The 25,356-nt window shown below is 33.8% G+C and overlaps 1 pseudogene; it reads right to left on the minus strand.

Annotated features, from left to right (window-relative positions):
- Nucleotides 1-25,356, minus strand: part of LOC131831132 (large ribosomal subunit protein eL20-like) — a 76,303-nt pseudogene that overhangs the window by 21,906 nt on the left and 29,041 nt on the right.

The following is a 25,356-nucleotide window of genomic DNA, read 5'->3' on the forward strand; positions in this document are numbered from 1 at the left end:
ATATACCTAAAAGAATTGAAAGCAGGACCTCAGAAGATATTTGTACTCTCTTATTCATAGCAGCATTATTCATAATAGCTAAGAAGTAGAAGCAACCCAAGTGTCAACCAGCAGATGAATGGATTAACAAAGTTTGCATATATATATATATACATATATGTATATATATATACACACACACACAGCCATAAAAAGGAAGAGAATTCTTTTTTTTTTTTTTTTTTTTTTTTTTAAGATTTTATTTATTTATTTATTTATTTGACAGAGAGAAATCACAAGTACACTGAGAGGCAGGCAGAGAGAGAGAGAAAGAAGCAGGCTTCCTGCTGAGCAGAGAGCCCGATGCGGGGCTCGATCCCAGGACCCTGAGATCATGACCTGAGCCGAAGGCAGCAGCTTAACCCACTGAGCCACCCAGGCGCCCCAAGGAAGAGAATTCTTACACATGCTACAACACAGATGAATCTTGAGGGCAACATGCTAAGTGAAATAAGCCAGTCACAAAAGGACAGATACTCTATGATTCTACCTATATGAATTTCCTAGAGTATAATAAAATTCATAGAGACAGGAAGTAAAATGGTAGTTACCAAAGACCAGAGGAGGGAGGAAATGGGGAATCATTGTTTAATGGTTACAAAGATTCAGTTTTGCAAGATGAAGCTGGTTCTAGAGACAGATAGTGGTAATGGCTGTACGGTTTATGAATATCCTTAATACTACTGAACCGTACACTTAAAAATCACTAAGATGTATATTTTTACCACAAGTTAATTTTTTTAAATCAAATGGCAAGTAAATGACAGAGCTAAGCCAAGAAGGGCCTCCAGATCAAGGGCATTTGAACTATTCTTGAGCACTCTAAGCCTAATGGAATGTATTTCTGCCATATCTAGCTCCTAAGGTAGATTTTCTGTGATATTTTTATCTTTTTGTACTTTGATATATTAAAAGAGAAAAGAAAAACACACAAAAATTGAAACATAAGGCCCTATGGCAATACCTAATAATTTTCTTTCCAAAATAGGTTTTCATACTCTTAGAAAGTCCTCCTCCAGGGAGCCTTTCTTAACTTTCCTAATATTTCACTATGTGCACCTGTCCCCTTCAACATACCCACTCCATCCTAGTCTTATTTTGTTCATATTTCTCATCACTCCATATTCCAAATATTTGCTTATTTTCTCTTTCTTTCTAGAATGGGATTCTCTGTAGAGTAGTCAATAAAAGGTTAAAGACCTAGGTTATACCCTCTATTTCTACTCTTGTGGCATGGATTTCAGTTACGTATTGTTTTTTTCTTTCCTAATAATCCTTACATTTTTGTATACATCCAGCCCAGTTAATAAATTGCTGAGGTCTTATTCTATGAAGGACACTATTGTACATTCCAGGGAGATAGTAGTATAAAATCTAGAAAATAAATAAATAAAAGGCCCAAATCTCTTCATTGAGCTCATGAAATAGAGGAAATAAACAATAAATAAGGTAAAGAAATGCAGTTTGTATTCTGTTGCATATATGATAAAAAGAAAATAATAGGATCTAGGGTATGTAGGAAGTTTTATATAAGGTTACACAGAGAATATGGTTTTTACTCAAAGACCTAGTGAAAGGGAGAGTATAATTTTGCTAGAGCTGCCATAACAAAATGCCATAACAAAACAGACTGATAGCTTAAATAATAGAAGTTTATTTTCTTACAGTTCTGGAGCCTAAACATCTAAGATCAAGGGATTATCAGGTTTGATTTCTCCTGAGGATTTTCTCCTTGGCTTGCAGATGGCCAGCTTTTTGCTGTGTCCTCACATGGTCTTTTCTTTGTACATGCATGTTATACGTATCACTGGTGTCTCTTACTCTTTTAAGGACATCAGACATATTAAATTATGGTCCCAACCTAATGTCCTCTAAAAAGAGGCCTCTAAAAACTTAACCAGTTCTTTAAAGATCTGTTTTCTGAATATGGTTACACTTTGAGGTACTGGAGTTAGGGATGTCAAAATACAGATTTTTGGAGGACACAATTCAGCCCATAACAGAGAAAGAATAAGTCATGTAGGTATTAGGGGCAGGGCATTGCAAAGAGAACAAGTACAAAGGCTCTGAAGTAGGAACACGTCTGACAGTGTTCTGACAGAATCAAAGAGGCCAGTGTGACTGAAACAGAGAAAAGAAGAGAAATATAGCAGATAAGGCCAGAGAGAAAACTGAGCTAGACCTTGTATATCATTGTAAGACCCAGTTTTTTTTTGTTTTTTTGTTTTTTTTTTTTTTTAGAGAAATGGAACACCATTAGAAGTGTTTGAGCCAGGGACATATGTTTGGACATATGGTTAGCTAGGACCTCTCTGATTGTTGTGTTGACAATAGAATAGGGTAGATGGAAGGGATACAGAGGCTCTTACAATAACCAAGATAGGATATAATGATGGCTTAGTATATAGTTGTGGCATTGAGAGAAGTAAAGGTGATAAGGTTCTGGAGTTTTGTACAATTTTTTTTTTTTGAAGACCAAACTAGTAAGATTTACTGACAGAATATATGTGAAATGACAAAAAGAAAAGAATTATTGTTGACTAGGTACTTGAAGAATGTAGTTATCTGTGACCTAGAAGGAAGGGTATAGGTTAAACAGGTTTGGGAGAAATAGAGGGTTATATCAGTTTCAGTTTAATAGAAAAATAGTTAAGTAGATACGATAGTAGACACCTGCATATATATACTTACCCAAATCAAAAGACAAAGATTTCAGAAATTATAGCTGTACATTATATCTATGGTGATGTTACAACTGTGATGATAAGAAGTAAGAAGAGGGAAAAGAGAGGAGAAAGAAAAGAAAAGATTGTGTTATCTTACAAAGCCCTCAAAAGACTTAATGGAAATTACCAAAATCATGATAGTCTTAGTACTAGGTGCTCTGTTAAAACATGAAAAAAGATTTGTATATAGTACCTGTGTTTTGAGAATTCCAAAACTTGGGTCAAGGTGAGGCCTGGAAGTGTTAGATCTTGTGCTGTCCATCCTTTCATGCCACATGTGGGTGAGGGAGCAAAAGAAGCTGTGTTTGGGGGTAACTGTTGGCCTTTTGATGAGAGAAAGGTATTATACCAAATGTGTTTCTTGTCTTTATGTACCAATAAAGCTAATTGCAAATCGTATTTTATTAACACCCATTTGTATCTGTGAATCTGATTAGTCAACTTCTAACTACAGTTGTGGTATTTCAGTAATATGAAGACTCAGTACACTCCTTTGGAAATCAGGATCTGCAAATTCCAGTGCTTATAGTATCCAGGCAGGTAAAATAAATAAAATATTTTCAAAGAGAATGGAAAATAACTAGAGAGAATGGCTGCGGCAGGCTAAATAATGCCTACCAGCCCCCACCATGTGATCCAGTTATAGATTTTGAGATAGGGAAATTATCCTGGATTATCTAGGCAAGCCCAAGTAATCAAAAAAGTCCTCTTAAACGGAAGCCAGGAAGCCAAAGACAGAGAAGACGATTTCACAAAGGAACCAGAGGTTGGAAATGTGCTTTGAAGATGGAGAAAGGAGCCATGAGTCAAAGAAATGCAGGTGGCCTTTTGAAGTGGAGAGTGGCAAGGAAACAGATTATCCTAAAGAGAGAAGGAACAGAAGGAGCGTAGCCTTCCTCCAGAAGGAACACAGCCCGGCCAACACTTTGATTTTAAACTTCTGACCTCCAGAATGGTAAGAGAATAAATTTATGTTGCGTTAAGGCACTACCCTTTCATAAAGCCATCATGATAAATTTTGAAACTGAAATTCAACTTTAAAAATAACCACACGCAAGAATGGCCAAGGATTGAGCATTCAGGGTCAATTCAGACTGAAGATATCCAGTTTTCAACTGCTGTTAAACTGTGATTTCCAGGAAAATATTTTGCTTTCTATTTTACTTTACTAAAAAATTATAATAAAAAAACACCATGTCAGATATATATAATTTTACATGCCATATGGAAATGGTATGAATAATAATTCTCCCCAAAGATAATGCTAATTACTTTTAGGTAAAATTAAAAAAAAAAATAGAAAGGGCAATGGATCAATTCTTTGTTCACTTATCATTGGTTTCCAGCACTGCAAATTTAAGTCTAATTTTGAGGCAGATTTCCTAATCAGTTATGATAAACTATGTTAGAAGTTCAGCTTTCACAGTTAATCATGGCATATGATTTCTTTGGTTTCCAATGTGAAATTTGCTTCCACAAATTATAATCAGTATAAATGGAGAGAACCTTACCAAAAGAGATATACTTACATTGCTCTAAATACTCTAAAATACTGATGATATAATTTTTAATGGTATGCATATAGAACCATAGCCGAAATCTGAAATAAATACATAAGTCAAAATATTATTTAATCAATAAAGTTATCCAGAAAACCAGCAAAGTTGTTAGCACGTGACAGTGTATGGCTAGCATTCCCTACAGTTCAGAGAAAAAGAAGGAAAGATGGTATGGAAAATAAGTAATTCCTAAGAATTTGTAAGGTTCATCTTTCAGATCTCCAGTATAATCCTTCAAATAAAGAGTGTTATATTTAACTAATATTTAATCCATTTCTCTAATAATTTTAGAGGTCACACTAATTAAGATAATGCTTAAAGCATAAAGTATATTGGATCAGAAATATAAACCAGTTTCAATCAGAACTAAAAATAAACTAACTTTTGGTTCAAGTTAAGAATTAATTATTGGGAAACTTCTATTTTTTGCCAAAGTGGAGTAGCAGGGACCAGATCTACCCTCTTCCCCAAAACAAGGAAACAAACAACAAAACTCAACAGACAAATATATATGAAACAGTAGTTTTCAAGATACTGGGTATCAGGCAATAAGGGAGAGTGATCATGGAGAAATGAGAGGTAAATCCTCAAACAGTCTCATCTCATCAGCAGGTTGGACGAGAAGAGGTACAAGAGAGGGAACTCCAGAGATCTACATAGGGAAATCTGAGTGTTTAGTAGAGTACTGATTTGTGAGGAAAAATATTATAGGGGCAAAGACAGAACCACCCTAAAGGAATAGTAGAAAAAAATACTTGAAACAGACACAGGTCTGAGAGTATTGTGTGTTCTACCAACCAGATTAGAAAAACTAATAACTTCCAAGGCATTAGAGTATCAGAAGGTTTTGCCTCAGTTGGCTAGGGGGTGGGGTGGAGTTGGATAACTAGTCCTAGACTAAAGATGGCTCTTGTCTTACCAAATGAATTTTAAATGCAAGTCTCAAATGATGAAACTCTTTTTACATGTAACTTAACTGTGTCCTAGACAAAGTTCAAAAATGTATAAAAGAATACAAAAATGTATTGACCAAAAAATTTTACAGTGTCTGGCATTTGGGAGAAAAAAACGGGCATACAAAGGGCATTCAAAAGGAGGATATGCCCCATAATGAGGAGAAATATCAATGAACAGAAAATGATCCAGCACTGATACAGATACTGTATTTAGCAGGCAAAACAGTGGACACAATGGTTTTCCTTATGATCAAACATTAAGCAGAGTAGGGAGGATATAAAAAGATAGAAATCAGATTTCCAGAGATGAAAACTGAAATATCCGAGTTGAAAAAAATACATAGGATGATATTAATAGCAGATTAAACATTGCAGAACTAAGATCAGTGAACTTGAAAACAGCAAAAGAAGCAATCCATAATAAAACAGAGAGAAAAAAAGAATTTATTAAAAAAAAATAAAAGGAAAAGAGTATCAGTGAACTATGGGACAATTCCAAATGACTTACTCAAGTAGAAGAAGCATGAAGAAAACTACTGTATGGCATGATATAATTAAATTGATCAAAACCATTGATAAAGAGAAAATCTTAAAAGAAGCCAGTAGTAGGGGGAAGAATTATTACATACAGAGTAACAAAGATATGGATGCCAGCAAATCTTTATAGTACTGAAAGAAAAAAAATCAACCTAGAATACTATACTAAGCAAAAATATATGTATAATGAAAGTGACATACTTTTTCAGATTTACAAAAAGCTAAAAAAAATTCATCACCAACACACACACACACACACACACACACACACACACACACACGTGCACACACACACAGAGAAAAGAATTGTTAAAGGAAAATGATACAAAGAGGAAATAAGGATCTACAGGAAGGCATAGTAAACATTTCAAGATACCAAATTGAGCGTTTCATGAGCGAACTGTTTCTGGTATATGAATGCTGCAGTATTTGCTTCAAAGTGGGTAAACCGGGTCAGGCTATTTCAGGTGTTCAGTATTTTTGTCTGAATTACCATGTACTCCATCTTGCATCTTTTTCCCGTTTACTTCAAGTTTACTATTTTCCTGTTGGCACTAAAGTGCATGTATTTCTTAGGTAGAGGAGTTAGCAGATGCTCTGTTCTCTAAACGTGAAACTACTTCTGGATACAGAATTCAGAACAGAGGAAGCAGATAAAATAGCTAATAAGGGCTATATAGATATGACCTTGTGTAAGCTGTCCTTTTCCTACCCCTTTGGTCCCATCTATCTTCTTGAATATCTGTTACGCTTTCATGAAAACCTACAGTTACTCATAAGGCTAATAAGTGACATGTGACTTTAGATAATCCCCCATACCATGATCAGGCGCAGGACATATTTCTGATTACTTGCTATCAGGTCAGGCAGTTATTTGGATTTTCCCACAATCTCCAACTGAGAATACCTTGCTGGGTCAACTTGATTGTGGCTTGAGGGAACTATGGTGAGATTTTATTTAGGCAGCCAATATTGAACCGTGTACATATCATCCAATGGCTGTGCCCAAGATAAGTGCTTTAACTGGCCATGTGTTTCTTTCTGGCATCAATATTTATAGAATATACAAGTTTGTATACAAGTAATGCATATAAGTAATGTATATGAATGGCATATATATAGGTATATATACACACATAAATATAGAATATACAAGTAATGTAAATGAGCAGGTACCATAAAGTTTGATATTTCTAACCAGAACACACTATTCTACCACCACAGAATACAGACACATTAGCTAAAGTAGCAAGACTATCTTGCCTGGTCTCTTATATTTAAATATGAGGGCATATGTGCTCCTTCTCAGACCTTGCTCCAAATAAGGCTTTCTCCATGTTTCAGCTCCAGGAAGGTTAGAAAGCATGCAGTAGTCTAATCCCAGTTCAACAGGCATCTTAGCGGGATGCCCAACTGTGTCACCATTATGGCCAGGTGAACCAATTCTTGTTCCTTTTAAGCGAGTGGATTCAGGTTCGGTGATGGACCTATGGAAATAGGCCTATGGAAATTGTAAATGGGTAAACCTGCTTCCAGACCTCTCTCTCTGTCTCTCTCTGTCTCACTCTCTCTCACACACACACACACATACACACACACAGCTACCCTTGTGATTCAGTTTGAACAAAATTGAAGGCATTGTTTTCAATAATATGTGTTCCCTCTACAACTTTTTCTTTCTGTCTTTATATTTTGTTCAAATCAGAATGCAAGCATGTATAAGAAATTTCTTGATAGGTCTCTCAAGTTTCTCTTTCTTTTTTCAATTCAGTAGTTTTTAGTATATTCAGAGTTGTGCAACTATCACTACAATCAGTTTTATATTTTCATCACTCAAAAAGGAAACTGTACTCAATAGCAGTCACTCCTCATTTGTTGCCCATTATACCTGCCCTGGTCATTCAGAAATCTACTCTCTCTATAGGATTGGCTAAATCTCGAAATTTCATATAAATGGAATCAAACAGTATGTGGTCTTTTGTTATTTGTTGCTTTCACTTGGCATATTTTCAAGATTAATTCATATTGCAATAATTATAGTACTTTGATGTTGTTATGGCTAAATAATATTACATTAAATGTATATACCACATTTTCCATATTCATTTATCAGTTGATAGACATTTGGGCTGTTTCTAGTTTATGGCTATTATGAACAATGCTGCTATAAATATTAATGTACAAGTTTTTGTGTGGATATATATTTTCATTTTTATTGGGAATATGCCAAATAATGGGATAGCCAATCCATATGATAATTGTATTAAAACTTTTGAATACCTGCCAGAGTGTTTTCCAAAGTGGTGGCACTTTATATTGCTACCGAAAATATATGAGGCTTCCATTTTCTCCACAATCTTGCCAATATTTTTTATTATCTGCCTTTTGATTAGAACCATCTTAGAATGTGCAAAATGGTATCTCATTGTGGTTTTGATTTGCATTTCCCTGATGACTAATGATATTGAGTATGTTTTCATATTTTTTGGCATTCATGTATCTTTTAAAAAAATTATTTAGATCTTCTGTCCAGTTTTTAGTTGGATTATTTATTATTGAATTGTAACTGTCCTTTATATATTCTGGCTAAAAAGTCTTTTATCAGATATGTGACTTGCAAATGTATTCCATTCTGCATAATGTCCTTTAAAGTACAAAAGCTTTAATTTTGGTGACATTCAATTTATCTATATTGTCTTCTCTCACTTGTGCTTTTTGCATCTTCTATCTAAGGAGCGTTTGCTTAATACAAGGTCACAAAGATTTACTCCTATATTTTCTTATGATAGTTTTACAGTTTTTGCTCTTATATTTTGACCTAGAATCTGCTTTGAATTAATTTTTGTATATGGTGTTACTTTTGTTGATTGAAAACATCTGATCTTATTAAATGGACAATGGAAGTACAGCTTTCAGCCTACCCAGTGCTACTCTAATGTTGGACTAAACCATATTAACTTTGATGTGGAAATACAGGAGTGTCTCCTCTATCCTTTCTCTGTTAACACTGTGAAATTACTTGGTTTCTGCTTAAAATATCTATCAGGTCACTCTTTTACTAAGTTCAATAACATGGTGCGTTTTACCCACAAACTTTGGTTTCTCTTATTATCTGCTCGTAGTAATTGCACATGTACCTGAATGTACTTTACAGGCTGTACCCTGCAGATATCAGTCCCTTTATATAGTACCCATCAACTTGGGCAACACTTGGCCTTGATAGTCTCAGGTCACCACTGATAATGCAAATTCCTTCATTATAAAACAAAGTTGTCAAGATTTTTTTCCAACTTTTGCATTTTTTTTTCACATTTTTCCTTTATTTTTTAAAAGACATACCGCTTACTTTTGGGTGTCTGGGTAGTGCAATTAAGTGTCTGACTCTTGGTTTCAGCTCAGGTGGTGCTCTGGGGGTTGTAGGATGGAGCCCCACCTAGGGCTTGTGCTCAATGCAGAGTCTCCTTGAGATGATCTCCCTCTGTCCCTTCCCTGTCTCATTTGCTCTCTCATCTTCAAAAAAATAAATAAAAGATACATTACTGACTTTGACGCAGTGAGCAGTCATGAATGGAGGGAAAAGTAAGAATAAGGATTTAAAATCACTTTCCGCTGTGGTAGTTACTTGAAGATTAGATTCTATGATATATTTCTAGAAATTATAATGTTCTCTGTAATCTTATAACAGATTTTACAGTATACTATTAAACAAACCTTTACTAATACCTAACCTAGTGCAATAGTTATTGCTAAAGGAAGAGGCTTAACTCTAGCCAGCATAATTACTACACACATAAGACATCATGATAAACTAAATGTAATGTTTATGGTGCTTTTCCAGTCTTTTTAAAATATTCCAATACCAAAAAAGTCATATTGTTTCCAGATAACACATAAAATGGTATGGTCATTATCTATTAAAATACCAAATTTATTTTTTTATCTCAAATGGCATAGGTAGAGGTAAGGGTGTGGGAGGAAAGGTATACAATGGAAAACCACTGGTGCTTTTTGTCACTGAAAAACAAAAATATGAATGAATTCCTACTTTTTATACATTTTTTTCAGTGACTTGAGAAATGAGACAAATCACAGGGAAATTAAAAAAAAAAAACCATGATATCTTTGTAACATTGAATCACCCTTTAGCAGTGGAAGAATTGGTTTTATAACATTTAAATGATCAGTTTAAAAGTAAGAACAAGGAAGAAAATAAAAAGAAAATATGATTTGTTATCCCACTGGATGATATTATTTCAAATTCATAGAATTACTTATTTCATGAAAGTCATTTGAAGATTAAAAAATCAAACTACTAAATTCTTAATGAATAGAAATAAAATGTGGAAAAGAACTTAATGGGCTTTAAGGCTAAAGTTTCAGTTTTTTAAAGTACGGTAATAACAAAAGAAAGTCAAAGTCTTAAATTACTCTGCACATAACCTTTGGTACAAATATAAAGCAGTAAGACTAACATACTCATGCTCTATAGTTTACTCATTGCAAAAGTATGCAGTGGCCAAGATGTTGGACGCTGATTGTTGAAAACAACACTTATTACCATTTATTTTGCAAAGAACAATCATCTACATAATAGATTTCCTTTTAAGAATTATCATATAAATGTAGGGTGCCAAAAAGCATATTAATTTTTTTAGCTTTTATGTTAAACAAGAATATAACCATTCTGTATAAAACAATTGGCCATTATTTTTCCTCCACAAATTTACAGTGACATATCTCAGTAAAGAATATTAGATGATTAAAAATTAACAGTGATGTGTCAAATTTAATGGCTACTAGTTCAAAAACTTTTCCTTCAAATTCATGGCAACATAGCCCATTTAATAATGTTTCTCCTATTGTATAACAAGATTACATATGTAGTACAGTACTTTCTCACAGGACTAAGACTCCCTTCAAAATGGTTAAGTGGATTTAAGTCTAATAATTTACTTCAGGACTAGTCTTACTCTACAGACTTTTGGTCTATCTGTGCATAGACAAAGACATGTCCTAAGAACTTGGTATCATATTTGTAAAAACAAACAAACAAAAACAAAATCTTTATCTTTTGGCATAGCTTAAGTTGAAATGTTATTTATCAGGATATATTATTTCCTTTGTTTAAAAAAAGAAAACAGAAAAGATAACAGTAAGAAAAAAAATGCTTAGTAAAAAGGAAGCACAAACTTTCCTATTGTCAGTCTTCACATCTCCCTCCTTTAATCCCATCAGAAAATTTTGAAAACTGCTTTTTCATAAGACATCTAACGGCATTGCTTAAACCTAGAATCATAAACTCCTTCCTTTTTTTTTTTTTTTTAAATTCAGAGATATATCAACATCCTCTTAAAATAAGAGACAAGCTAATGAAACCCATTGCTTCAAAAAAAGGGCACATTTTGATGAATCTAAACAGAAGGCAGGGAGACTCACTAATATCCACTCCACCTTTTGCATGACTTTAAAGCAGTTATTCCCAATGTGTGGTCTTGCAGTATAGACTTCACCTGGGAGCTAGTTAAAATACAGATTCTTAGGTACCACCCAGACTTACTGAGTCAGAAACTCTAGGGGTGGGGTTGAGCAATCTGTGTTTTAACAAGCCCTCTAGGTGATTCTGATGCTGGTTCAGATTTGTGAACCACTGCTTCAACGCTGAGATAGGGACAGTGGAAGAAAAGAAAACTGCTGTAAATTCTGCTTCAGAATCATAAACTTCAGTGTTTTGAACTAGGCTGGAAATCATGCTTTTAAACTTAGGAGTATGAGGCTAGGTAAGATGGTTTTCTCATTTTTTCTTATTTATAACATGGAGAAAATGTCACATATATAGGGCATATATATATATATATATATATATATATATATATATATATGTTATTTGGAGTATAAAAATAATATATATAAAAACTTGGTAGTGCCATTCAGAAGCAGGCATTTATTAATGCTTGCTATAAACCAAATAGTATTATTAAACAAGAAAATAAATAGACTCTTGATTAAGAAGAGTTAGTAAATTTTTTCTGAAGCTTAAATTGGGTTCTCTAGTTCTAATTCACCTCACATACCTGTGTTCAAATATTAGTCATGGAAATTATTTTCAATATACAGAAGTAGAAGATGGCAAGTTTCCATTCAGGCAAATCAGGAGGCCTACAAATGATGGATTTATTTAATAGAGAATCTCTTCATGTTAGTTCTACCTTGGAGTGGTTAGAGGACTCTTCATGCATGAATTTCTAAAAATGCTTTTGAAGCTATTAAAATATTGAGATATTATCTACAAAATGACCTTAGGCCAAAAGAATTAAGGTATGTATGGTTTGGTATCCCAGAGAGGGAGATCAAAATCAAAATTTCATCAGTAAAGGTGAGAAAAGTGTTTACATAGTTTAAACATCTATAAGAAGACTGACTTAAAGTTTTACTTATTTCTTTACCTATTAAGGATAAATATTTATGTTTTAAAAATATCTTAACATGAAAAATATAATTTTTAATAAAATTTCCATGCCCCAGTAAACCCCTGTTTACTTAAGATTGTATGTAGTCTCTTTGATAATCTATCTTTTTGACTTTACTGAAACATGTCCCTTTTCCCTCTTGAATTGCTTTAAGTCACACTGTAGTCTGTTAAAGTCCCTCTCTAACTCTCTGGACAGAGTGTGCTAACATGGAGCTGGAGTTTTCCAAAGGGGCTGTCATGATCTGTTGACTGGATGATCCATTAATGACACCTGAGTGTTCACAACAGAGCCCTCCTCAGCTTGCTGCTGTTTAAGGCTGGCCCCCTGCAGGTGCATTGTAAGCACCCAAATCAACCACTAAGGTCATTTTTATTAGTGGCATCTGCTTACAAAACAGGGCTCCAGGGTAGTATGATTCAGTTTAGGTGAACCCTGACAACTCAGAAGAATCCTACTCTTAGGGATCAGTCACATCTTGTTATAATAATGAAAGTATTTTTATTATTATAGGAGTCACATTCACAGACTCCTATGCCCTATTGTGTAAAAATTTAAGAACAAGTGTTTCCCATTTTATATCTTTATTTCTCCTACCTAGCAGTAATGAGTTTTAAAGTAAATCAGCACTCCATCTCTTCTTGGCGAACTAAGATTAATTCCTTTAGAAATACCACATTTAGTTTGCTGAAAAAAGTCCAGTGAGCAGATATAATTCTAAAAAAAGTTTAATAGACTGGCAATATAAACATTGGTAATGAAAGATAAACATCTTTAAACTCAACTTAGGGAGTACCCCTATGTGAGCTGAGCCCCACGTGGGACATCTAACCTACATACTCTTCTGCTCCAGACAACCTTATAAGATGTAAAACAAACAGTCTTTTATTGTTTGACACTGAGTGACTTCTTTTAAACTTTATCCTCAACTTGTGTGTTTCATTTTAGTTAATGGGATAATAATACACATTCAGCCATTTTAATTCTACCTGGAATTTTAAACAATTTTAAACAATTGTTTAATTGTTCCTGGAACACACTTGAAACCATTGGGAAAGCACACCAGTATTTAAAAAAAATTTTTTTTCACCATTCTTTGTCACATGAATAATAATAATCCTTCTACCATGATCTCACTGATATGAGGAATTTGAGAAACAAGACAGAGGATCATAGGGGAAGGGAGGGAAAAATGAAACAAGATGCAAGCAGATAGGAAGACAAACCATAAGAGACTCTTAATCTCAGGAAACAACCTGAGAGTTGCTGAAGAGGAAGGAGGTGGAAGGGATGGGGTGGCTGGGTAATGGACATTGGGGAGGGTATGTGTTATGGTGAGTGCTGTGAATTGGGTAACACTGATGAATCACAGACCTGTACCCCTGAAACAAATAATACATTATATGTTAATAAAAAAATAATAACCCTTCTACCTTAAAGATATTAGAAAATAATACATTGTACTTGAGTAAAGCCATCTATTACAAAAGGATTTGTAACATACCAGTACTATATTTGGGGAGAAAAAAAAAAAACACTTGAATAAATATCCTTCACAGAACAACTCAGTTTTAGAAAGTTGGAGAAAAATCACAATATTGAAAGATGAAAGACCTTTTAGTACATGTATCTGCATTTTTGATTTGATATAAACTGTTAACTGAGCTGCCCTGATACTGGCCAGTATCACTGAAGAAATTGATTACTGATTAGTTGTTAATATTTTCATTCATAGAAGAACTCCTTGGTGATTAGGACAAAATGCTTTTTTTCCTACGTGTTTTGTATAATGCACCACTATATGTAGATTTGGTTTCCAAGTTCTTTCATTTTCAGTAATAACACAGCCATTCAAGTATATTTCATCCTTATCTGGACAGCCTTATGCATGGATAAGCTGAAAATTTTCCAACTTGCCCAACTCTTCTGGATGACATTATTTGAAACAGGATTTTATTATGTTACTTACTCAAAAATATTCTCTGGTTTCTTGATGCAAAGAAAATAACACAAATGTTCAGTAGCCTCTAATTTAGAACCTTCCATGATCTGGTTTTGATATAACTGTAGACCTCACTTTCATTATTGTTCTTACACCCTTACAACCAAAACTGCAGTATGGGAAAAATGTCCTCAGTCTATCTCAACTTACCTCTACTTAATTGGTGTACCAGATTCAACCATGCTCTCCATTCTTCTTTCTGAAATATATGCCTGATATTCATCACATATACCTCACATACAGATAGTAGGCTAACTGCTATTTGCACCTCCATTTCATCAATCAGTTGAATAATACGATTACTGAGAGGGCTGTACCCAAGCATATTTATACATATTGCTATATTTTAATTTTAAAAATTAATTATATAGTAATTGATAACCATAAGTTGAAAATAACCCTTTTCCCTATGAAAACTAAGTCATATGCTTTGGAAATAATAATAAATTAATGTCTCAAAAAGTATTGCTGTCGAATCAGTTGTGTCATGGTAGCTGTAAATTATTGGGAGAAAAATCACAGAAAACTAAAAAGAGTCTGCATTTATATTTCAGTCAAATATCTTTATGTTTCACTTGTGACATTTTAAAGTGAAAATGTAATTTTAAGGTGACAGATCTTGGGTGTGGCTCATGCAAAGGAGGTGACAAATTTATATTAAGACATATATAGTAGTGGATTAATGGTGGCAATTCTTTTGGAAAGAAATTGTGGATCATGCAGACATCATATATGTAATGACAGAAATAGGCATCTAAATACAATGTAGAGGAGGTTGTACCAAATCTAGAGCTATTTAAAAAAAATGCTCCTTTTTATTATGAACATTTTTAAGCATTTATGATAGGTACCATTAGCTTTTTATTAGACTATAAATGACATTTGGAAAAATGTACATGTCATAAGCTTGATTAATTTTCATAAATTGTACACATCTGTGTAATCAGGAACAGCCTTATGAGAACTCAGACAGATGCCCTATGCTCCCTTTTAGCCACTTCTCCTCATTCTGGAAGAGTAACTACTTTCTTTAAATTAGCTTTGCATCTTTTTGTAATATATATAAATTGTACATATTATTGTGTTTAGCTTCTTTCTTGTAACATGTTTATGAAAATGTTTGCTTCATCCAATTGTAGGTCATCCAATGTTGTGGCAGCAAACTACCCTTTCTGTCATCTGAGAGCAGATACTGGGTGGATTTAGTGAGAAACAAAAGGCTTTTCCCTATATCTTTTTTATACAGTTGACTTTTGAACAATGTAATTTTGAACTTCACAGGTCCATTTATATGTGGATTTTTTTTTTTGTAAATAATACAGTACTGTAAATGTATTTTCTATTTCTTATGGTTTTTCTTAGTAACATTAGTTTTTCTAGCTTTCTTTACTGTAAGAATACAGTTTATAAGACATACATAAAATATGTGTTAATTGACCATTTATGTTTTTGCTATGGCTTCCTGTCAATAGAAGGTTTTTAGCAGTTAAGTTTTAACTGGAGTCAAAATTTATATGTGGGTTTTCAACTGCGTGGGGAGGTTGACACCAGTAACTCCAGCATTGTTCAAGGATCAAGTGTGTATATTTATATTTGCATTTTATCACTCAGTTCCCTCTACCTGAACTGTTTGGCCTTTTTTGTTTGTTTGTTTTTTAAACCCATATCTGTTATCAAAATGTAATTTTGATAAAATTTATTTGTGACCTTAATATAAATACAAAATGCACATGTAATAAACCTTTATTTACCTTATTAATGAGAGAATTAACAAGATGGTAAAGCTAATCTAAAGAGCATTTGAGGGACCAAGTAAGCATAGGGCTTGAAAGAAAAATGTTAGAATAAATTGCTAGGTGAGATGCAAAGTTGGTGACCATCCTATGAGATAAAAAGCTCCAAGTTAACATGAAACATCAGAATCTGGTCCCTAAATAATAGTTAATAGTATGTTGAACAAAGCTGTATCCTTCTAGAGAATGAAATAATAAATAATCATTGAATGTGCCTGTTGGACAGTTTCCCAGGATAACACTGATGGAATACAGATGTCATTTCACCTTATTTCCCATCTATCCATTATGGTCAATTTACATCACACTTCCACTCTGGTCTTTACGATCATCCAGCTGGAAGGCCAAGAAGCTAGGCCAAGGGTCACTGGCAGTACATCGAATATGCTCAATATGAAATCGGTGAGTGAATAATTGTATTCTGCCGCCCTAGGGGCATATCACTTCTTGGGCAGAAATGGCTAATTAAGAATGTAATTAAATTTTAAATCATAGCTGGAGAAATTGTACTGTAGAAGAGAGATAAATTAGAATACATCATGGTGCGGTTAGCAGGTTTGTGTTCTTAAAATGACTAAATATGCAGTGGGAAATAATGGACTTATAAAGTACTCTGCTTTTTAGATTTTCCTTTTTCTGTTTCATCTTTTTGCTCTTTCCTTTGATTCTGCATTATTGAAATATTCCCTTTGTAATTCTCTCTTCATTTTAGTCTTGTGAAGCCAAACTACAGGAACCATCTATCTCAAGTCTCATTTTAGCCATTTTTCTTCCATAACAGAGCTTAGAAAAGCTGTGTTAAGTAATGTTAAATCATGGGCTTTTATGGTCACCACTTACCTCTCTGGTTCTATGACCATACCATTTTTCTTATTGACCATTGTCAAGTGCTTGCTCTACTCATCTCACTGGACTCATTGGAATTTTATTCTTTCCTTCTTAGTGTCAAAAAATTCTCTTCTACAAAATTTTGTTGAACACTAATCTTTTCTCTTTAGCTTTTTAGAATAACTTCAAGAAATCTTCTCATTTAGGGAATGTGTGTGATATCTCAATGAGTATAGTTTAATTAGAATTTGTCTTGTTTTCTCAACTTCTCTAAATAACTGAATAAAATAAGTTCTTGCTGGGATGTTTCTGAATTATGTATACTGTTGTTCAGACTCACTTTTCTTACTTTTGATACCTTAAACTGGAGTGGGTAATGCAAAATAAGAGATGGGATGATGTAGGTATGTCTGGCTGGCTCAGTGGGTAGTGCATGCAACTCTTGATCTCCTGAGTTGAGAGGTCAAGTCCCATAATGGGTGTGGAGCCTACTTAAAAATAAAATCTGAAAAAAAAAAAAAAAAGAGGGGAGAGGATAATGTAATGTAAAACTTACTTTTTTCCTCTTGAACTCTAAAAGTGTAAACAGTAATTGATAGAAACCTCAAATTACATTTTTTGTGAAAATTCAGGAAAACTGTTTGGTGATAGCCTGAATCTTCAGCTTTTAGCTGTATGTGACTGAATTAAAATTAAAGTTTAAATAAATAAAATTCGAAATTCAGTTCATTAATCATAGCAGCCACATTTCAAATGCTCAGTAGCCACATATGGCTACCACATTAAACAGTGCAAATGTAGAACATCATCATCACTGAAAGTTCTCTTGGACAGTCCTGACCCAAAGTATGCAGTAGCTGTTCAATGCAAATGTATGCACTAAGGACCTCAGTTACATTTTTAGGTAAAGTGCCTCTTGCTTTTTACAGAATTTTACTTACTGAGTTCACTAGGGATTGGTACTATCAAATGGGCTTATAAATGAGTTGGAAGAGATAAAGTCCAATGAAATCTTCAGGTTTGCAGATGAAACTAAGTTCTTCTGGGAATGGAAATGCCAAATTGAAAAACTATGCTTGAAGGCTTTATGAGGGGTCAGATATGCATCAGAGGAACTTCCCTCTAAGCAAGTATAAATGTGATAAGTATAGTTGGAAATAATTTCATGATTATAGGATTATGAATTCTATTTTCCTGGTAAACAGTCAACCAATGTTTTCATTATGTAGTTAATGTATTTTCTTCTCCAAAATAACATAATTTGGTTATAGCTCAAAATAGTAAAAATAAATGTACAAATAAATGATCAGGAAAGTATTTCCTATATGTAGACAATATTTAATTCTGTGTATCTGTGAAGGAAAGCTTCACAGAGGTGATACTTTAACTTGTTTTAATAGTTTAGCTGTAATTTTCTAAGTTGAAATGGAAAAAAAGGCAGTCCTTTTTTTGTTGAGGGATAAACATAAGCAAAAACACAGAAGCATAAAAGAATCAGGGGAGTTGAGAGACAAAAGAGTTCTTTGTGGTTGAAACAAAATTGTGTGATGTAATGATTTAATTTTAGGAATGAGTACCAAGCCTTATTGCATAAGTTCTGGATGATATGCTTATTTTTTTTTTAAGATTGTATGTATGTATGTATTTTGTGAGAAAGAGTGAGAGAGAGAGTCAGAGAGGTATGAGAGTGATTATGAGCTGGGGGATGGAGAAGGAGAGGCAGTCTCCTCACTGAGCAGGGAGCCTGATGCAGTGCTTGATCCCAGGATCCTGGGATCATGACCTGGACCAAAAGTAGATGCTTAACCGATTGAGCCACCAAGGTGCTTCATAATATACTTATCTCAAAGATGAATAAAAATAACCATTAAAAATATTCTTTAAGCTGTAGAATGAATAATGAGTATTTTAAAAAGATAATTCTAGCATTAATAAAGATCACTGGTTCTCAACACGGGTGATTTTGACTCCTCGGAGACAATTGACAATGTCTGGATTCGTTTTGCTTGTCATGACAGGTTGGGAGGTGGCTAATAACGTCTTGTGGTAGGAAGAAGGGATGCTTCTAAATATCTTATAATGTACAGGGTAGCCCTCACCACAAATATCCAACCCCAAAAGTTGATAGGGCCCACAGTGAGAAACCCTGACATAGACAATGCATTGGAGAGATACTTGGAACAATAAAATCATTTAGGATGTTGACGCAATAGTACCTTATGGAATGAAGTTATACTAACTTGTTTATTATTCTTAAGTTTGGAAAGAGTATTGACAAAGTGATGACAGAGTTAAATGTTTTAAATTAAAAAAACTAAAAGGAATCTGTTGCCTCTTTTATATGTTTGGTGTAATTTATAGAATGATTTACTCACACTAAAAACAAAGATCAAGAAGAATGTATTGCAGCACTGCAAGTAAAATTGAAAAAAAAAAAGACCTATACTGACACGTCTGGATTTTGTTTTAATTATAAGGAAAAATAGGGAGAATCTCATACTTTTCTAGAGAAAATACAGAGTTACTTAAAAATGCAAAAGATTTCCAGCCTCAGAATTCTCAATAGCATTAAATTTCAGGGGGACATGGTATATCACAATTTCAGGCCAAAGCAAGGTGTTTTTCATGAGCAAAGGTAATAGAAATACTTCCAAATTTTACAAGACACAAAATATATATGAACAACATAATCTTATTGAAAAAGTTACTTAAAGGTGATAAGCAATAAATGATAAAGAATTCAGTGTAAGAAGGATTTTTGGCTCTTTTGCTATTTGGTAAACCCAGGAATTAAAGACTGGATTTTTGAATTTTAGCCATGTAAGATGTAAATCCCATACAAAGCTTGATCCTGTGAGTCTTGCCTGATCTATATATCTTTGGTTGGTTTTGCTCTCTCAGGATCAGCATATCCTGTACTTTATATCTCCTTGTTGGAACACTTTTCTAAAATGGCTAAGAAATGGACTGATTGGGTCATTGCCTAAAAGTTGTAGGTATGTTGTTTCTGTAATCTTATCCCCATGAATGAGGAATTCCGTAAAGAAATATTATGGCATTTGTAAATGTACTTAGGCAGTGTGGTTCTGTAGGTTTAAAAAAAATTCCATTTAATAGTCTGAGTCTCTGGAAATTTTTTAATAATGAAAGAAAAATAAAACAAATTATCTTTCTTCAAGTTTTTTATTTAATAACTCCTTTTCCTTGTCTGGAAGCCGGGAATTTTATTCTTGTGAAAGACTCAAGAAATATTATGAAAATAATGATAATAAATGAAAATGTTTAAATAGGTTCTGGAAGATAAAGTGTGGTGTTTAAAAATATGTGAAAATGCCATTGGCATGTGTTACATATTTTTAAAGTTTCAATTATTTCTTATCAAGTTGGACTCTTTCATGGGATTTGGCAGATATTTTTAACATGTATGTTCTGGAATTTTTAGTTGTTTTACATAAATGATTAAAGTCATTTTGAAATAGAACATAAGAATTAACATGTTAATTTGGAAAGCAGAAAAAGCTACATGCATTTAATGCTATATGTATTAAATCTAGAAGACAGAAGATTCTCCAGGTTTTTCAGTTATTCTGTTTCTTTTTATAGTTTAAGGTTCTGAAGAAACTTGATTAGCATTTGCTTGTTCATTTTAATGGCCAAAGGAAATGTTTGGAATACTTGCTTTCACTTTTTCCAGGCTAATATTACCCTAGCTATGCAGTAACAAAGTTATTGGTATTTCCTGGTCTGAAGTAGACCGAAAACTTTTTTTTAAAAATTTTGTATTAAAGTACAATATATGCACAGAAAGTATGCACCTCAATAATTTTTACCGACTGAATATCCTCGTCACTTGCATAACAGATCATTCCTGATACCCCATTAGGCCCTCTTCTGCTCTTCCCCAAAGCAGTACATTATCTTAACTTCTTAGAGCACATACTTATTTTGTCTGTTTTTATTTCATATAAAAGGGGTAATATAGTATATGTACTTTTATGTCTGACTAATTTAGCTCAACATTATGTTTGTATAATTCATTCATGTTGTTGCATGTAGTTGAAGAGAGTCATCATCATTGCTCTTTTATGTGAATATACCTTAATTCATTCTTAATTCATACCTTAATTCAGCTTTAATGAAGTTTTGAATAATAGCCAGGTTTCAGGTACCACAAATAGTATGCTGTGGATCTTATTACATGTGTTTTGGTAAATATTTGTAAACATTGATGATGAGCATATACATAGAAATGGGAGTTCCTGGACCATAAAGATGGCAAATGTTCACCTTCAGTAGAAACAGCCAACTAGGTTCCCATAAAAGCTGTACCAAGTTTACACTTCCAGAAGCTGTGTTTGGGAATTATGGTTGCTCTGCATCCTCATCAATACTTGGTATTTTATTTATTTCTTTTCTTTTTTCAAGATTTTATTTTGTTTTTTAAGCAATATGTATACCCAGCACAGGGCTCAAATTCACAACCCCAAGATCAAGAGTTCCACCCTCTACCCACTGAGCCAGTCGGGTGCCCCTATTTCTGTATTTTCTAAATGGCTTAGTCAGGTGATTATTGAGATATTTCATTATGCTTTTGGTTTTTATTTCCCTAACAGATTTTCATATATTTAATGGCCGTTTGTATACTCTCAAAGAGAGGTTTTTAATGTAGAGGAATGTTTTCAAAAGTGATAGATGCACAGGAAAGGGATGAGTGGGTGTTACCTGAAATCAGGAAGCCACCCTGGCCTTTGTCTTGGAGAGCACTCGGAGCTAAGCTGAGTCACCGCTTCTGAAATGGGGCTGCCTCAACTGCTGCTGTTAGTACCTGAAAATGCTGGAGTCTATATTTCCTTGATAGTTGCCTTTCTGCTAATTTGAGAGTTGAATAGAGAAGGACTTTTTGTCTTGCTTTTACCTCTAAATTCCTGCCTCCCACTTGTAGGACCTATCAAGAAACCAGCCAAGAGAATCTAGAATTGTCATTTTCTGCACACCACCTTTCCCTCCCAGTAACGAGAAAGCGTGGAGGGTCAGGAAGCAAAGTGCATACCAGCTGACTGGATCTGCCCAGTGCTCTTTACCTTAGCACTCTAAACATCAAGGAGCAAGGAGGTTCATCAGGGAGATAGCCATAGATACCTGCATATAAGAGTGTATTAACATTTTCAGGCAACTGCTTAATCAATAGTTTCATGTGTGTAAGCACTTTAGAAAGTGCTCTCGAGAAATTAAAAAAAAAATTAAAATAGTTGCTCTTACAACTCTTATAACTTCTAGATGAATGAAGAAAAATACACATGTAATGTCAGTGAATAATACATAAAATTGGGAGGCTGAGTTGTGATAATAGACTGAGTCCTAAATAATTTGTCTGAGAGCAGGAGGGAAGAAATGACAGCTGAAGTAGTTTGACACGTGATGGGGTTAAACTTTATCTCAAAGGGTAATTAATGTTTGCAGAGGTGAAGGGAAGAAGGAAAAACATTCTGAGCAATAGGAAGAACATGAATGGGATAGAGAACACAGGATTGAGTGGTGGGATCTTTCAAAAATCTGAAGATACTATCTTATTGTGACTTAAAGTAAGCTTTGGAAGAATATAACAGAATTAACAAACTAAACTTTTTTTTTTTTTTTATACCAAGATTGCTGTCAATTTGGAAATCTAGAAACCACACTGCAATAGAAAAGGGAACTAAGTTGTTTACCTCAGAGAAGAGAAACCAAAAGGGAATGCCTATAAAGTGTTATATAGAAGAAAGAATGAACGTTTTTGGACTAAAGTTAGAAGTATTCAGCTATAAATTCAATGAAAAGGAATTCTTTAAACAATTGCTATCTGAAAATGAAACATACTGCCTCATGTAGATTTAATATCTTTAGCCTTGAGTTGTTTTCACAGAAGTGACCATGTATATATCAGGCAACGCTGTATACAGAACAAAGATAACGATCACAAAGTCCCTTTAAAAAAAAAAAAATGGAGTAGGTAGGGTGGCATTCATCAAGAAACCTGAAAAACATTTAGTGTACACTTAGTTTTTCTTACCTGCTTACTTTGTGCCAGGTACAATCAAGGGAAGGGTGAATAAATTAATTAATAATTAATAAATTAATTCAGTGTTCTCTAAAACAAGTGTGAAGGAAAAAAATAAAATAAATGTGAAGGAATCTAGTCTTACAGGTGCTCCATGGTTGGGGAACAAGCTTGAAGTAAAATAATGTTGTGCAATTCTATATCCATTTAACTTTTTTTTTTTTAAGATTTTATTTATTTATTTGACAGAGAGAGATCACAAGTAGATGGAGAGGCAGGCAGAGAGAGAGAGAGAGAAGCAGGCTCCCTGCTGAGCAGAGAGCCCGATGCGGGACTGGATCCCAGGACCCTGAGATCATGACCTGAGCCGAAGGCAGCAGCTTAACCCACTGAGCCACCCAGGCGCCCCTCCATTTAACTTTTTAATAATAATTCACAGAATATAAAATGCTTTCATGGCTCTGCAATGAAATGAGCTGGCTTAAACTCTGAATCATGTAGCATTTTCCAAATCTGTCTCAAAAACAATCTTTTTAAAGTATAGCAACAGTCTGGAACTTGTGTTTTCATGGGACCAATTTTTTGGGATACATTTTAATTATAATCACAACTACTGCCTATGATCTACTAAGGGAAATAGGTAAAACACAGTTTATCTCAATGGTAGGAAGGAACAGGAAAGAATTTCTGGAAAAGTATGTAGCTAGAACCTATAGGATACTCAGGTATTACTGGGAAAGAGGATGGGAAAGTGTCTTTGAGATAGGAAACTTCAAATGTGAAGTCCTACTTATGATTATAATTCATTGGTGAACAGCATGATACATTTTTAAAGACATGTTTAATATGTATTTGATATTTAAAATCTATTAATACAGATTTGTTTTGCATCTCAGATTTTTTGGTAGGGCTCTACAAAGATTATTGAAACACAGAATTACAAGGCCTGAAGTGTTGCAGCCCTCTAATCAGAAAGTTTTTTAGAATGGTCTGACATGAACCTATTCTTTATTTAAATGTTTTTGGTCACTGGGAACACTCTATCTCATGATGCATTTTCCCTCCTTACAGTAAGATGAGATCAACCTTTCTGTAACATTCACCTGTCCCAGGTCTGCATTCTTGAGTTGCAGAGAAAGAAATCTGGGCTTTGTTACTTTGGGAGTACTAAAGAGTCATTTTCTCTTGGCGATGGAATTTAAAATCAGGTCTATTTAATGGAGTTTTCACTTGCTCTGCACATTCATTTTAATACCAGACACTTCACTGCTTTTGACATGTGAAATATATCTGTATGTCTTAAAAGTTTTCTTAAGACTACAATATAAATATTGAGTTTTATATAACCTTGTATTTATCAAGGGAGTATTTTGGGGATTTGGTTTCAGCATCTTTTTGTAAAAATGTTAGATCTTAGGAACATTTTCATAATTCAGCAGGGTCTGTAATGTTAATGGACCTGAGCAGCAGGATTCTTGGACCACATACTATAATTACTCCTTAGAGTGCTTGTAATTTCAATTCCAGAGCCTAATGCTAGCTGTAATTCATTTGTTTTTCTTCTCTTATTGAAAGTGATTCACAGCAGCCCACTGATTTTGGAAATCTATTGCTTTTGCTCAATTCTAAGTTGGTAGTCAAAATTCAAATTAAAATATGGTATTGGAAAAAACATGGTAGGGATTGAAAAAATTAATGGATAGACAAATATTTTCTTTGGGCAAAAGATTCTTTTAAAACCATTTAAATCACTCAGGGACAAATTAGAATTTTCTTTCTTCTTTTTCATCTCAGCCTTCCAGTGTTCAGAATACTAAAATTTAAGGAAAATATGTTCTTCTTCTGGTTGAAATTCAATAGTTGCAAATTACTCAATAACTTCAAATCTAATTTAAACGTGAGATATAGGCAATAAATCTTGATAATTTGTGTGTGTGTTTGTGTGTGTACATTTGGTATCTCAAGATTAAAATATAAGACTTTTCTTTAAACCAGTTAAAATTATTTTAGCTTAGCTTTGAGCAGAGAGTTTTAGATCTGTTTTAAATCAATTGAAACAAATTCTGTGATTTTATAAAATGAGGAAACTGAGTCTAATAAAAGTTAAATGATTTATATTAGAAGTTGAAATTTCTTAAGTATTTTCACCTAATATAGTAAAAATACTAACACCTAGTATGGTGTGCTGTTTTACTTGCTAATAGACCCAATAGTGTTACAACAAATTTAAAAGTATTTTGGCTGTTCAAATAGTGATGGTAGTTTTATTTTAATAATTATGGTTAAGGGATGCCTAGGTGGCTCAGTTGCTTGAGTTAAGGGTCTGCATTGGCTAAGGTCATGATCCCAGGGTCCTGAGATAAAAGCCCTACATTGGGCTCCTTGCTTAGCAAGGAGCCTGCTTCTCCCTTT

The sequence above is a fragment of the Mustela lutreola genome, chromosome 5, assembly GCF_030435805.1.
Source record: "Mustela lutreola isolate mMusLut2 chromosome 5, mMusLut2.pri, whole genome shotgun sequence".
Lineage (NCBI taxonomy): Eukaryota > Metazoa > Chordata > Mammalia > Carnivora > Mustelidae > Mustela > Mustela lutreola.